General features: G+C 46.8%; 1 long non-coding RNA gene across 1 annotated transcript; it reads right to left on the bottom strand.

Annotated features, from left to right (window-relative positions):
* Nucleotides 1–1,274: 1,274 nt before the first annotated feature.
* Nucleotides 1,275–8,290, bottom strand: LOC309717644. The gene is made up of 3 exons (XR_014279773.1): nt 7,891–8,290; nt 1,392–1,431; nt 1,275–1,307 (listed from the first exon to the last, which is right to left on the bottom strand). It is a non-coding gene; the product is annotated as an uncharacterized lncRNA (long non-coding RNA).
* Between the last annotated feature and the right edge of the window lie 2,910 nt (nt 8,291–11,200).

Below are 11,200 nucleotides of genomic sequence, written 5' to 3'. Positions count from 1 at the left end.
GAGCCTCGGCCAGTTCGCCTGACACTTAAGAGCCGCCACCGCTTTCCATGCGGCCGGCCCCCTGAACGGCTCCATCGTCTCCTTCGCCGCCGCTGCCTTCCGCGCGGCTGGCCCGCTGAACTGCTCTGTCGTCTCCCTCGCCGCCACCGCTGCCTTCTGCGCGGCCGGCCCCCTGAACTGTTTCCCCGCTGCCATTGCCGTCCGCATGGTCGGCCCCCTGAACTGCCCTGTGTTTGGGCTGTTTTCTTGGGCTCCGGTGTTTGCTGTGCTCTGCTTTTGTTTTCTGCTCCGAGCCCTCCGTCCTGGACCCCCGCCGCCCACCCTGGGTTGTTTTCTGTTTGGTTTTGTTTTTCTGGTTTTGGACTGTCTGGAGCCGGAACATGACAACATGATATAGTAAATTAATGATGTCAATAAATATGTTTTTGTCACGGTCCTGGGTCTCCTGACCCAGCGTTTTTAGTTCTTTGTGATGTTTATATTATTGTACTTGTGTGAGTTATTCTATGGTTTTCGATCCCTTGCCCTTTATGTTTCTCTATGTCCCCTCTGTTCTGTGTAAGTCTGTGTCTGCATATTTGAGTTCCCCTCTGTGTCTTTCGGTTCTTAGAGTTCTCTGCCTTATGGTTTATGTCTCTGTGTTTCTTAGTTGCTGTCTCCACTGTGTCAAGTTTGCATCTCTGTGTGATCCTTCCTGTTTTACTTTGAAGGTCCGTGTCTTATGTGAATGCGTCCTGCTTTGCTTGTCTCGTCAGTCCTGATTTCTCCCAGCTGTGCCCTCCTTCTGTGTCTCATTCCCCTCGTTACTCCCCAGTGTATTTAAACCCTGTGTTTCTCTGAGTCAGTGTCGCGTTGTCCCTCATGCTGTGTGGATCTCCCTGTGTCTCCTTGTGAGTTTTAGTTTGTTGTTCCCAGTTTAGTTTGTGTAGTTTTTTTTTTTTTTTGGTTTTTTTTTTTTGGTTTTTTTTTTCCTTCTGCCAGCAAATAAAGCTGTGTTTTGAGTTCACCTCCCAGAGTTTGTGAGTCCTGCATTTTGGGTCCAACTCCTGCCTGCCGCACAGCGATTCATGACAGTTTTAGCAGTTTGTGCCTGAGTTTGTCCTGCAAATTGCATGGCATTACAAACTTAAAATTCTTTGCTTAGTGCATCAGTATTACATTCTGCTTTTCAATGAAGGTCACATTCAGTATGTTAAGAGAGGAGTCCTTTTGTCTTTGCATCTGAAAAAATTCTCTTTGAACAAGATCATCCCAGGTGATGTAAAACTTAAGCCTTTGCTTGTATCAACTGGAGCAACTCAACTTCACTATTAAAAGAGCAATAAGAAAACAGTTACATTGATGTAAATGACTTTACAATTAAACAGGCAATGTGAAATAACTAACACTACCTTGATAACGCAGTCGGTTTAGGGCAGCTGAGGCATAAACCTACATTTGAATGGAAATTTGCTTTATTAGACCAAAAGGTTTGCCAGTGGAATACGAATATGCATCTTTCAAGTCCCAAGTGATCAGCTTAACATACCTGTAACAGTAACATTTTTTTTCTGTAGCATACTATATAATTACTTATTCAACTTAAATACACATTATTACCACAAACAAAGGGAAATATTCCTGAGACTATATATTTGCGGAAATGCATAAACGTATGTAAATAACTTTTCTTTTCCACAGACTTTTTGCACATTTTGTACGTCCTCAAATGATGAATTTGTGACATACAACACATACACATTCTCCCAGTCCAACAGTGCACACAGCAATGGACGGAGATAAAAGCAAAACCGGAGTTATTTTATTTGGGCATCCCGACCCAACCCAACCTTAGACGCCATACCTTTGGTATGACAGTGCTGTTGGTCTATTAACGTCTTGCAAGGTGACTGTAAAATTTGATAAGCCAGCTCTGTTGCTAGGACAAGCTTCTTTCAGCTAAGGCAAACATAAACATCTATGCCGAGAGACTACTGCTGCATCCTTCAAAGGATGCTGAATTTGAACAGCCCTAGTATTAATCTCTCTGTGAGATGCAAATTACACAGGATTCTTAGTCCTTGCAGCCCCACCCCTCCTGCTTATTATTTCAGCAAATAAGCTATAACCCCACATTTACCAGGAGACTTTGATACAGCAATGCTGTATAAAAAACATTTCAATTCCATGAGACTTGAGAACACTTAGCATCAATCTTCCCTGTTGGAGTACTAATAGTACAGCTAACTGGAAGTAATCTAGTACTAGTTTTTCTAAATTCAGTGATTCCAAATACATGTTAAAGCATCCGGTGGCAGGGGTTTGTGTTTCTTATCAGACCTTTCCTCTACCTCAATTTCTGCAACAGACAAACTATCTGCCCTCTCATTTCTTGCACTTTGCATTTCATCCTCTTTCCGCTTTTCCTCTTTCAGCCACTCCTCCTCCTCTACCCACATTATCATCCTTCCATTCCTCCTCATCTCCATTCCTGCGTGGCCTTTTTATCCTTCCTCACCTCTTGTCCCTCGACAGCAGTGTCAGATTTTCCCCTGTCCATAAATTTTGCATGATTCTTCGTCTGTGCAGCTTCAGCACTCTCTTTCTTCTTCTCTCTTATACACACATTTCCACTGAGAATCCCAACCTTCCCCCACATCCCCACCCTTCATTAAAATTCTATATTAAATAAATGTTTCAGGAAGATCTTTTTGCTTGCAGACCAGACTTGCAGCCTTCTTCATTGCCATTCCTTAATAAATAACTAAAAGAGGAAGGTTAAAAACAAAGAATCATGGGTAAAGGGTTAAGCTACAGGACACTAGGGATATTAGTACTGAAAGGGGGGAAGAGAGGAGGTAAAGAAAAACATCTTTGCAATGTTTCTGGTTAACTATTCTTATCTCGTGCATGAGATTATATGATTGGGTTGGTCGGTATGTCTTTGGTTACTCAAATACAGTTTCGCAAATTTTCGTGAGTTGAAGCACCCATCGCACCTTTTGAGTGAACGATAAGCTACAGGCTAATTGCTAACTGCAACAACAATACGTCGTTCAAGTGGAACAGCAAAGCGCAAGTACGAAAGCCAAGGGGGTTGTCACATGATTCGGAAGGCATTGTGGGCATTCTAGGCATTCTGGGCTCAGCCAAGGTGTCACGGCCCGTGGCTTGGCATCCAGGGAGCCGTGGGAGGCTGCGGTGGCCACACCCTCGGGCTGGGCTGCCTCCAAACCACCTGCGTCTCATCAGAGGCAATCACCAGACTACTTCAGCCAGCTCTGACGGCTTCTCCTCGCCAGTCCATAAGTCCGTGGAAGCCTGTGGGCCTGCCTGTGCTCCTGCCTGACTGCCTCCCTCCCTAGCCTCGGCAACTTATGAAGTCTAGCTTTTCATTTCTTGGCAACCTGCGTGCTGTAAACTGTGTCTCCCCTTTCTGTTGCAGTGTTTTCCTTAGCTTTGTTAAAAGGTTCCTCAGTTAAATAAAACTTGTACATAGTTCTGAGCTGCGGTGTGCTGAGTCTGCTTTTGGGGTCCTGTTACCTGAACACTCCGTGTTCTGTGACACAATCAGAGCCAGCGTTACACGGATATTTTGCCGTAACACGGGCAGAAATATTGCCGTTAAGTGCCTTCGTAACTTGAATTTTTCGTTAAATGGGGTATTCGTAAGTCGGGGTTCCACTGTACTTAAAATGTTACTGGTGAATTTTGTGAGGTTCAAGGGCTGAATGTTTTGTTTCTTCTTTCCTCTCCTGGTGGTCTCGGGTGACTCCCTTGCTGCCTCTGCCTTCAGCCAGAGCTGCTCTCCTGTGCTCACTTTCTCCCACACCTCCAAGTCATTATCCATCAGGATTTTTAGTAAGACAAGACTTTTGTCTTACTAAAAATCCTGTCTCCAGTCTCTATGAACACTGCTGCCCTAACTCTCCATCAACACGAACTAACCTTGTGCTTCCCTGTTTGCAGACTCTACCAGTTCGCCAACATTATACAAGTCTATAACCTGTTCAGTTCATTTATAAGCAAACACATAAATTTCAAACTTTGCATTAAAGTGTTACCACAAGTGGTACGTGACCAAACTTTGACCTGATTAGGTTTTGGATCCTGTCCAATCTTGATCCAGAATTATTGGAATTGTTTGGAGAAATTCTCTACCATTTTGCATTACAGTGGGGCAAAAAAGTATTTAGTCAGCCACCGACTGTGCAAGTTCCCCCACTTAAAATGATGACACAGGTCAGTAATTTGCACCAGAGGTACACTTCAACTGTGAGAGACAGAATGTGAAAAAAAAATCCATGAATTCACATGGTAGGATTTGTAAAGAATTTATTCGTAAATTAGGGGGGAAAATAAGTATTTGGTCACCTCAAACAAGGAAAATCTCTGGCTCTCACAGACCTGTAACGTCTTCTGTAAGAAGCTTTTCTGTCCCCCACTCGTTACCTGTATGAATGGCACCTGTTTGAACTCATCATCTGTATAAAAGACACCTGTCCACAGCCTCAAACAGTCAGACTCCAAACGCCGCCATGGCCAAGACCAAACAGCTTTCGAAGGACACCAGGAAAAGTATTGTAGACCTGCACCAGACTGGGAAGAGTGAATCTACAATAGGCAAGCAGCGTGGTGTGAAAAAATCAACTGTGGGAGCAATCATCAGAAAATGGAAGACATACAAGACCACTGATAATCTCCCTCGATCTGGGGCTCCACGCAAGATCTCATCCCGTGGGGTCAAAATGATCATGAGAACGGTGAGCAAAGATCCCAGAACCACACAGGGAGACCTGGTGAATGACCTGCAGAGAGCTGGGACCAAAGTAACAAAGGTCACCATCAGTAACACACTACAACGGCAGGGAATCAAATCCCGCAGTGCCAGACGTGTTCCGCTGCTGAAGCCAGTGCATGTCCAGGCCCGTCTGAAGTTTGCCAGAGAGCACATGAATGATACAGCAGAGGATTGGGAGAATGTCATGTGGCCAGATGAAACCAAAGTAGAACTTTTTGGTATAAACTCAACTCGTCGTGTTTGGAGGAAGAAGAATACTGAGTTGCATCCCAAGAACACCATACCTACTGTGAAGCATGGGGGTGGAAAAATCATGCTATGGGGCTGTTGTTCTGCCAAGGGGACAGGACGACTGATCCGTGTTAAGGACAGAATGAATGGGGCCATGTATCGTGAGATTTTGAGCCAAAACCTCCTTCCATCAGTGAGAACTTTGAAGATGAAACGAGGCTGGGTCTTCCAACATGACAATGATCCAAAACACACCGCCCGGGCAACAAAGGAGTGGCTCCGTAAGAAGCATTTGAAAGTCCTGGAGTGGCCTAGCCAGTCTCCAGACCTCAACCCCATAGAAAAACTGTGGCGGGAGTTGAAAGTCCATGTTGCTCGGCGACAGCCCCAAAACATCACTGCTCTCGAGAAGATCTGCATGGAGGAATGGGCCAAGATACCAGCTACTGTGTGTGCAAACCTGGTAAAGACGTATAGTAAACGTTTGACCTCTGTTATTGCCAACAAAGGTTATGTTACAAAGTATTGAGTTGTATTTTTGTTATTGACCAAATACTTATTTTCCACCCTAATTTACGAATAAATTCTTTACAAATCCTACCATGTGGATTCATGGATTTTTTTTTTCACATTCTGTCTCTCACAGTTGAAGTGTACCTCTGGTGCAAATTACTGACCTCTGTCATCATTTTAAGTGGGGGAACTTGCACAATCGGTGGCTGACTAAATACTTTTTTGCCCCACTGTATTTGTTCACAATGCATCTCGAAATGAAATAAGAAAAATTAAACCGTTTTCTTTCTGGATACAGACACTACATTCATGCGAAGTGTGAAGGTGGATTTAGGTATAACATCTGAGTTTGTACCTATTTTATCAGTGTTCTTACAGAAACAAGATGCAAATACCAATTTCCCTAAAAAGAAGAGTCCTTAAGGATATTTCACAACACAACTATGCTTCCGTTTCATTTTGAATTTTAATCATCCATAAAGAAATAAGTGGGATTGCGTTAATAAAAAAATTATTATTATGGAGGGTTATGGAACTAAAAATGAGCATGTCAGAATTTAAATTGTTGTTCTTAACAATCATGGTCTTTCTCTGTCAACTGACGGCTTTACTGGAGGTTTCTTTGGGGTCAGTGCATGTACCTAAAATGCTTAGTTGGAAGAGCATCAATTGTATCCAAAGCACATTCAGACATCAAAAGTGACAAACGATCAGATCACAACATTAAGTTCCAAATGAGACAGATAAGCAACCCTAGTACATATAATTATCAAAAGTTCTGTTATAATAAGGCTGTCTTGTGATATTCTAGAATGACAAGTTACATCTCCAAACCACTTTTTAGAAGGCAAAATGAGAGCATAGTCATAGCAATATTAAACAGTGGTGATCAGATGTGGTGCAGGGTATTTTCTGATTACTGATGGAGAAAAATTAGATAACTAACATAACAGAATGATACCACAGTAGATAAAACCCACAGAATCAACTGCACCCTGACGAGGGAGAAGCACTACTTTATTCTTCAGTGACACGCTCCACAACTGATTAGCTTTGTGGCAAAGAATTCATTGTAACAGACTCAAGTGGTGATGCAAACTTAAACAAATAAAAGACAAAAGTGTCATAGTGTCCTTGACCTCCCACCTAAACCAGCTTTGCTGTCGTCAAAGGAGCTTGCAAAGAGAAGCATATGGACTTCTTTAAGTTGTTTGAAGACGTTTCACCTCTCATCCGAGAAGCTTCTTCAGTTCTAAGGTCAAATGGTGGAGAGTCCCACATTTAAACCTAGTGGGAGTGTCCCCCCACAGAGGGACAAAAGGACCCCCTGATTGTGAAACCTGGCCCCACCTTATCATGCGAATTCCTGAGGTCAGATGGCCCAGGATTGGCCTTAACGCCCACTCACATCCTGGGCCATCTGACCTCAGGAATTCGCATGATAAGGTGGGGCCAGGTTTCACAATGAGCTTACCCGAAACCCTGGCTGATTGAGACCCACACCCAGTTTCACACCTTGGCTCAGGTGATTAGAGGATCATCAGGGGGTCCTTTTGTCCCTCTGATACTCCCACTAGGTTTAAATCTGGGACTCCCCACCATTTGACCTTAGAACTGAAGAAGCTTCTCGGATGAGAGGTGAAACATCTTCAAGCAACTTAAAGAAGTCCAGACGCTTTTCTTTGCAAGCTCCTTTGACTATGATTACCTGGATGACTGAGAACCTTCACAGACATACTGCTTTTGTCATTTCTCTACTTTTTTGTTCTTTCTCTCTGTTCACTGGCTGAGTGCAGGTGTATGTGAAGTAATTTTGCTTGTGCGTTCCTAAAGCGGAGCCTTCCCTGGCCCTCTGCCTTTCCTGCTTATACACCTGGAGGAAATGGCTAATCATTTACCTGCTTGAGTTTGCTGATTATTCACCGGCTAAAGTGGTGCATAGTGGTGCATCTTGCATTCGTGTCAGTATTTGTGTGTCAAGTCTCAGATTATGACAAAGAAGTGCAAGTAGTGATGACTGACAATGATTTTCTTCTAGAGTCAACTGATTAGTGATGTTCGATTCATGAACGAATCGTTCAATACTCGAGAATCACTTTACTGACTCGTGAATCATGATTCACAAGCCCAACTGACTCACTGACTCATCCCTGTTGCTGTTAGCAAACTAATTCCATTAGTAGAAATATATCTAGCTTATAATTACAATTGTGGGGGGAATACAACAGCCAGTTTCGTAACAAAAGCATTTCTGCTCTGAACTGGAAGAAAAAACCCTGAGTAGAAGCTCACATCAAGAAAATAGCTCCTCGGTTCAGAGTAGCATCGCGCTGCTAACATGCTAACAACACATTTGAGCTACTCACCCCCTCGCTTCCTGTGCTGAATCGTAAGCATAAGCGAATCACTCAGGACTCGCTCACCCCCTCCCTCCTGTGCTGAATCATAGAGCGAACGAATCACTCAGGACTCACTAACCCCCTCCCTCCTGTGCTGAATCAAAGAGCGAGCGAACGAATCACTCACTCACTCACCCCCTCCCTCCTGTGCTGAATCATAGAGCGAGCGAACGAATCACTCACTCACCCCCTCCCTCCTGTGCTGAATCAAAGACCAAGCGAACGAATCACTCACTCACTCACCTCCTCCCTCCTGTGCTGAATCATAGAGCGAGCGAACAAATCACTCACTCACCCCCTCCCTCCTGGCTCACAGCTTCTTCTTCTTCTCGGTTGGCAACCAATGTTAAGGCGCATTACCGCCCCCTGGCTCACAGCGCAGTGGACATTTAGATGAGAAAATATATATTTGACACACTTAATAAAATACAAATAAACAAAATAAATGTTTATTAAGCAATTTTGAAAGGAAATTGCTTAATTTTAGAAATGTTTTTGCTCTTTTTTCTCTATAAAATAGTTTTTTTTTTTTTTAAATCATTCATCTTAGCAGTGGGATTTACATGAAAAGGGAAACAAATTAAGTTTGAGTGAAAATGTAAAATTTTTGCACTCTCTGGTCAACTGACTCAGTGAATCAAATCACTCAAAAAACCCGATTCACTTTGGTGAGTGACTCATTAACACTCGATTCAGTAAAAAGAATCAAATTTGGCAATCTTGGCAGCCGGGGGTCAGTGCGCCAGGGCCTCCGCTCCTGGCCGCCACCCGGCACACAATGCACCCGACCCCTATGGCGCCTCCTGCGGGTAGTGGGCCTGCGGGAGGATGGGCCCATGTCTCCTCTTCGGGCTGTGCCCGGCCGGACCCCATGGACTAAGGCCCGGCCACCAGACGCTCGCCCTCGGGCACCCTCCCCGGGCCTGGCTCCAGGGCAGGGCCCCGGTAACCCTATCCCGGGCAGGGTAAACTGTTCCCTCGATATCCTTTTCATAAGGGTCTGCCCCTGGTGAGAGGAGGCGGGCTGGGGTGGGTATTCTAATATCCCCTCGGCTTGCTGCCGGTACGTTGGGGTTTTTCCCGGCGGACGAGAGGGTTTGTTCCCTGCGCCTTAGGGCCGGGGAACGGGTCCTGACTGTCATCTGCACTTATGCGCCGAGTGGCAGTTCAGAGTACCCAGCCTTCTTAGAGTCCCTGGGGGGGGGGGGGGGGGGTGCTGGAAGGTGCTCCACCTGGAGACTCTGTTGTGCTGCTGGGAGACTTCAATGCTCACGTGGGTAACGACAGCGAGACCTGGAGGGGCGTGATTGGGACGAACGGCCTCCCTGATCTGAACCCGAGCGGTGCTTTGTTATTGGACTTCTGAGCTAATCACAGTTTGGCCATAATGAACACCCTGTTCGAACAAAAGAGTGTCCATAAGTGCACGTGGCACCAGGACGCTCTAGGCCGTAGGTCGATGATCGATTTTGTAATCGTATCAGCAGACCTGCGACCATATGTTCTGGACACTCGGGTAAAGAGAGGGGCTGAGCTGTCAACTGATCACCACCTGGTGGTGAGTTGGATCAGGTGGCGGGGGAGGACGCTGGACAGACCTGGTGCACCTAAACGCGTAGTGAGGGTGTGCTGGGAACGTCTAGCAGAGGCCCTAGTCCGCGAGATCTTCAACGCACACCTCCGGCAGAGCTTCAACAGCATTCCGAGGGAGACTGGGGACATTGAGTCCGAATGGACCATGTTCAGCGTCTCCATTGCCGAAGCTGCTGCATTGAGCTGCGGCCGCAAGGTGGTTGGTGCCTGCCGTGGTGGTAATCCCCGAACCAAATGGTGGACACCTGAGGTGAAGGGAGCCACCAGGCTGAAGAAGGAGTCCTATCGGGCTTGGTTAGCCTGTGGGACTCCGGAGGCAGCCGACAGGTATCGACAGGCCAAGCGGAATGCGGCTCGGGCAGTGGCTGAAGCAAAAACTCGGGTGTGGGAGGAGTTCGGAGAGGCCATGGAAAAAGACTTTCGGACTGCCTCGAAGAGATTCTGGCAAACCGTCAGGCGTCTCAGGAGGGGAAAGCGGTGCTCTACCTGCACTGTGTATAGTGCTGGCGGAGCGCTGCTGACGTCGACTGAGAAAATTGTCAGGCGGTGGAAGGAATACCTCGAGGACCTCCTTAATCCCACTGACACGTCTTCCGAGGAGGAAGCAGAGTCTGGGGATGAGGGGAATGACCCGCCAATTTCCGGGGGCGAGGTCACTGAGGCAGTTAAACAACTCCTTGGTGGCAGAGCCCCTGGTGTTGATGAGGTCCTCCTCGAGTTCCTGAAGGCTCTGGACGTTGTAGGGCTGTCCTGGTTGACACGCCTCTGCAATGTTGCGTGGAGATCAGGGGCAGTACCTGTGGACTGGTGGTCCCCATCTTTAAGAAGGGGGACCAGAGGGTGTGTTCCAACTACAGGGGGATCACACTCCTCAGCCTCCCTGGGAAAGTCTATGCCAGGGTGCTGGAAAGGAGAGTTCGTCCGCTAGTCGAACCTCGGATACAGGAGGAACAATGCGGTTTTCGTCCTGGTCGCGGAACACTGGACCAGCTCTTTATCCTCTCGAGGATACTTGAGGGTGCATGGGAGTTTGCCCAACCAGTCTACATGTGTTTTGTGGACTTGGAGAAGGCATTCGACCGTGTCCCTCGGGGTGTCCTGTGGGAGGTGTTGCGGGAGTATGGGGTGTCTGGCCCATTGCTACGGGCCATTCGATCCCTATACAACAGTTGCAAGAGCTTGGTTCGCATTGCAAGGCAATAAGTCGGACTCGTTCCCGGTGGGTGATGGGCTCCGCCAGGGCTGCCCTTTGTCTCCGGTTCTGTTCATAATTTTTATGGACAGGATTTCTAGGCGCAGCCAAGTGGCGGAGGGCTTTCGCTTTGGTGGCCTCAGAATCTCATCTCTGATTTTTGCGGATGATGTGGTTCTGTTGGCTTCATCGGGTGAGGGCCTCCAGCTCGCACTGGAACGGTTCGCAGCCAAGTGTGAAGCAGCGGGAATGAGGATCAGCACCTCCAAATTTGAGGCCATGGTTCTCAGCCGGAAAAGGGTGGAATGCCCACTCCGTGTCGGGGATGAGTTCCTGCCCCAAGTGGAGGAGTTCAAGTATCTCGGGGTATTATTCGCGAGTGATGGGAGAAGGGAGCCGGAGATCGACAGATGGATTGGGGCTGCAGCTGCAGTAATGCAGACGCTGCACCGGTCCGTCGTGGTGAAGAGGGAGCTGAGTGTAAAAGCGAAG

This window comes from Aulonocara stuartgranti (assembly GCF_965226115.1).
Source record: "Aulonocara stuartgranti genome assembly, chromosome: 2".
In the NCBI taxonomy this organism is placed as follows: Eukaryota; Metazoa; Chordata; class Actinopteri; order Cichliformes; family Cichlidae; genus Aulonocara; species Aulonocara stuartgranti.
This window is presented reverse-complemented; position numbering and strand designations above follow the sequence as displayed.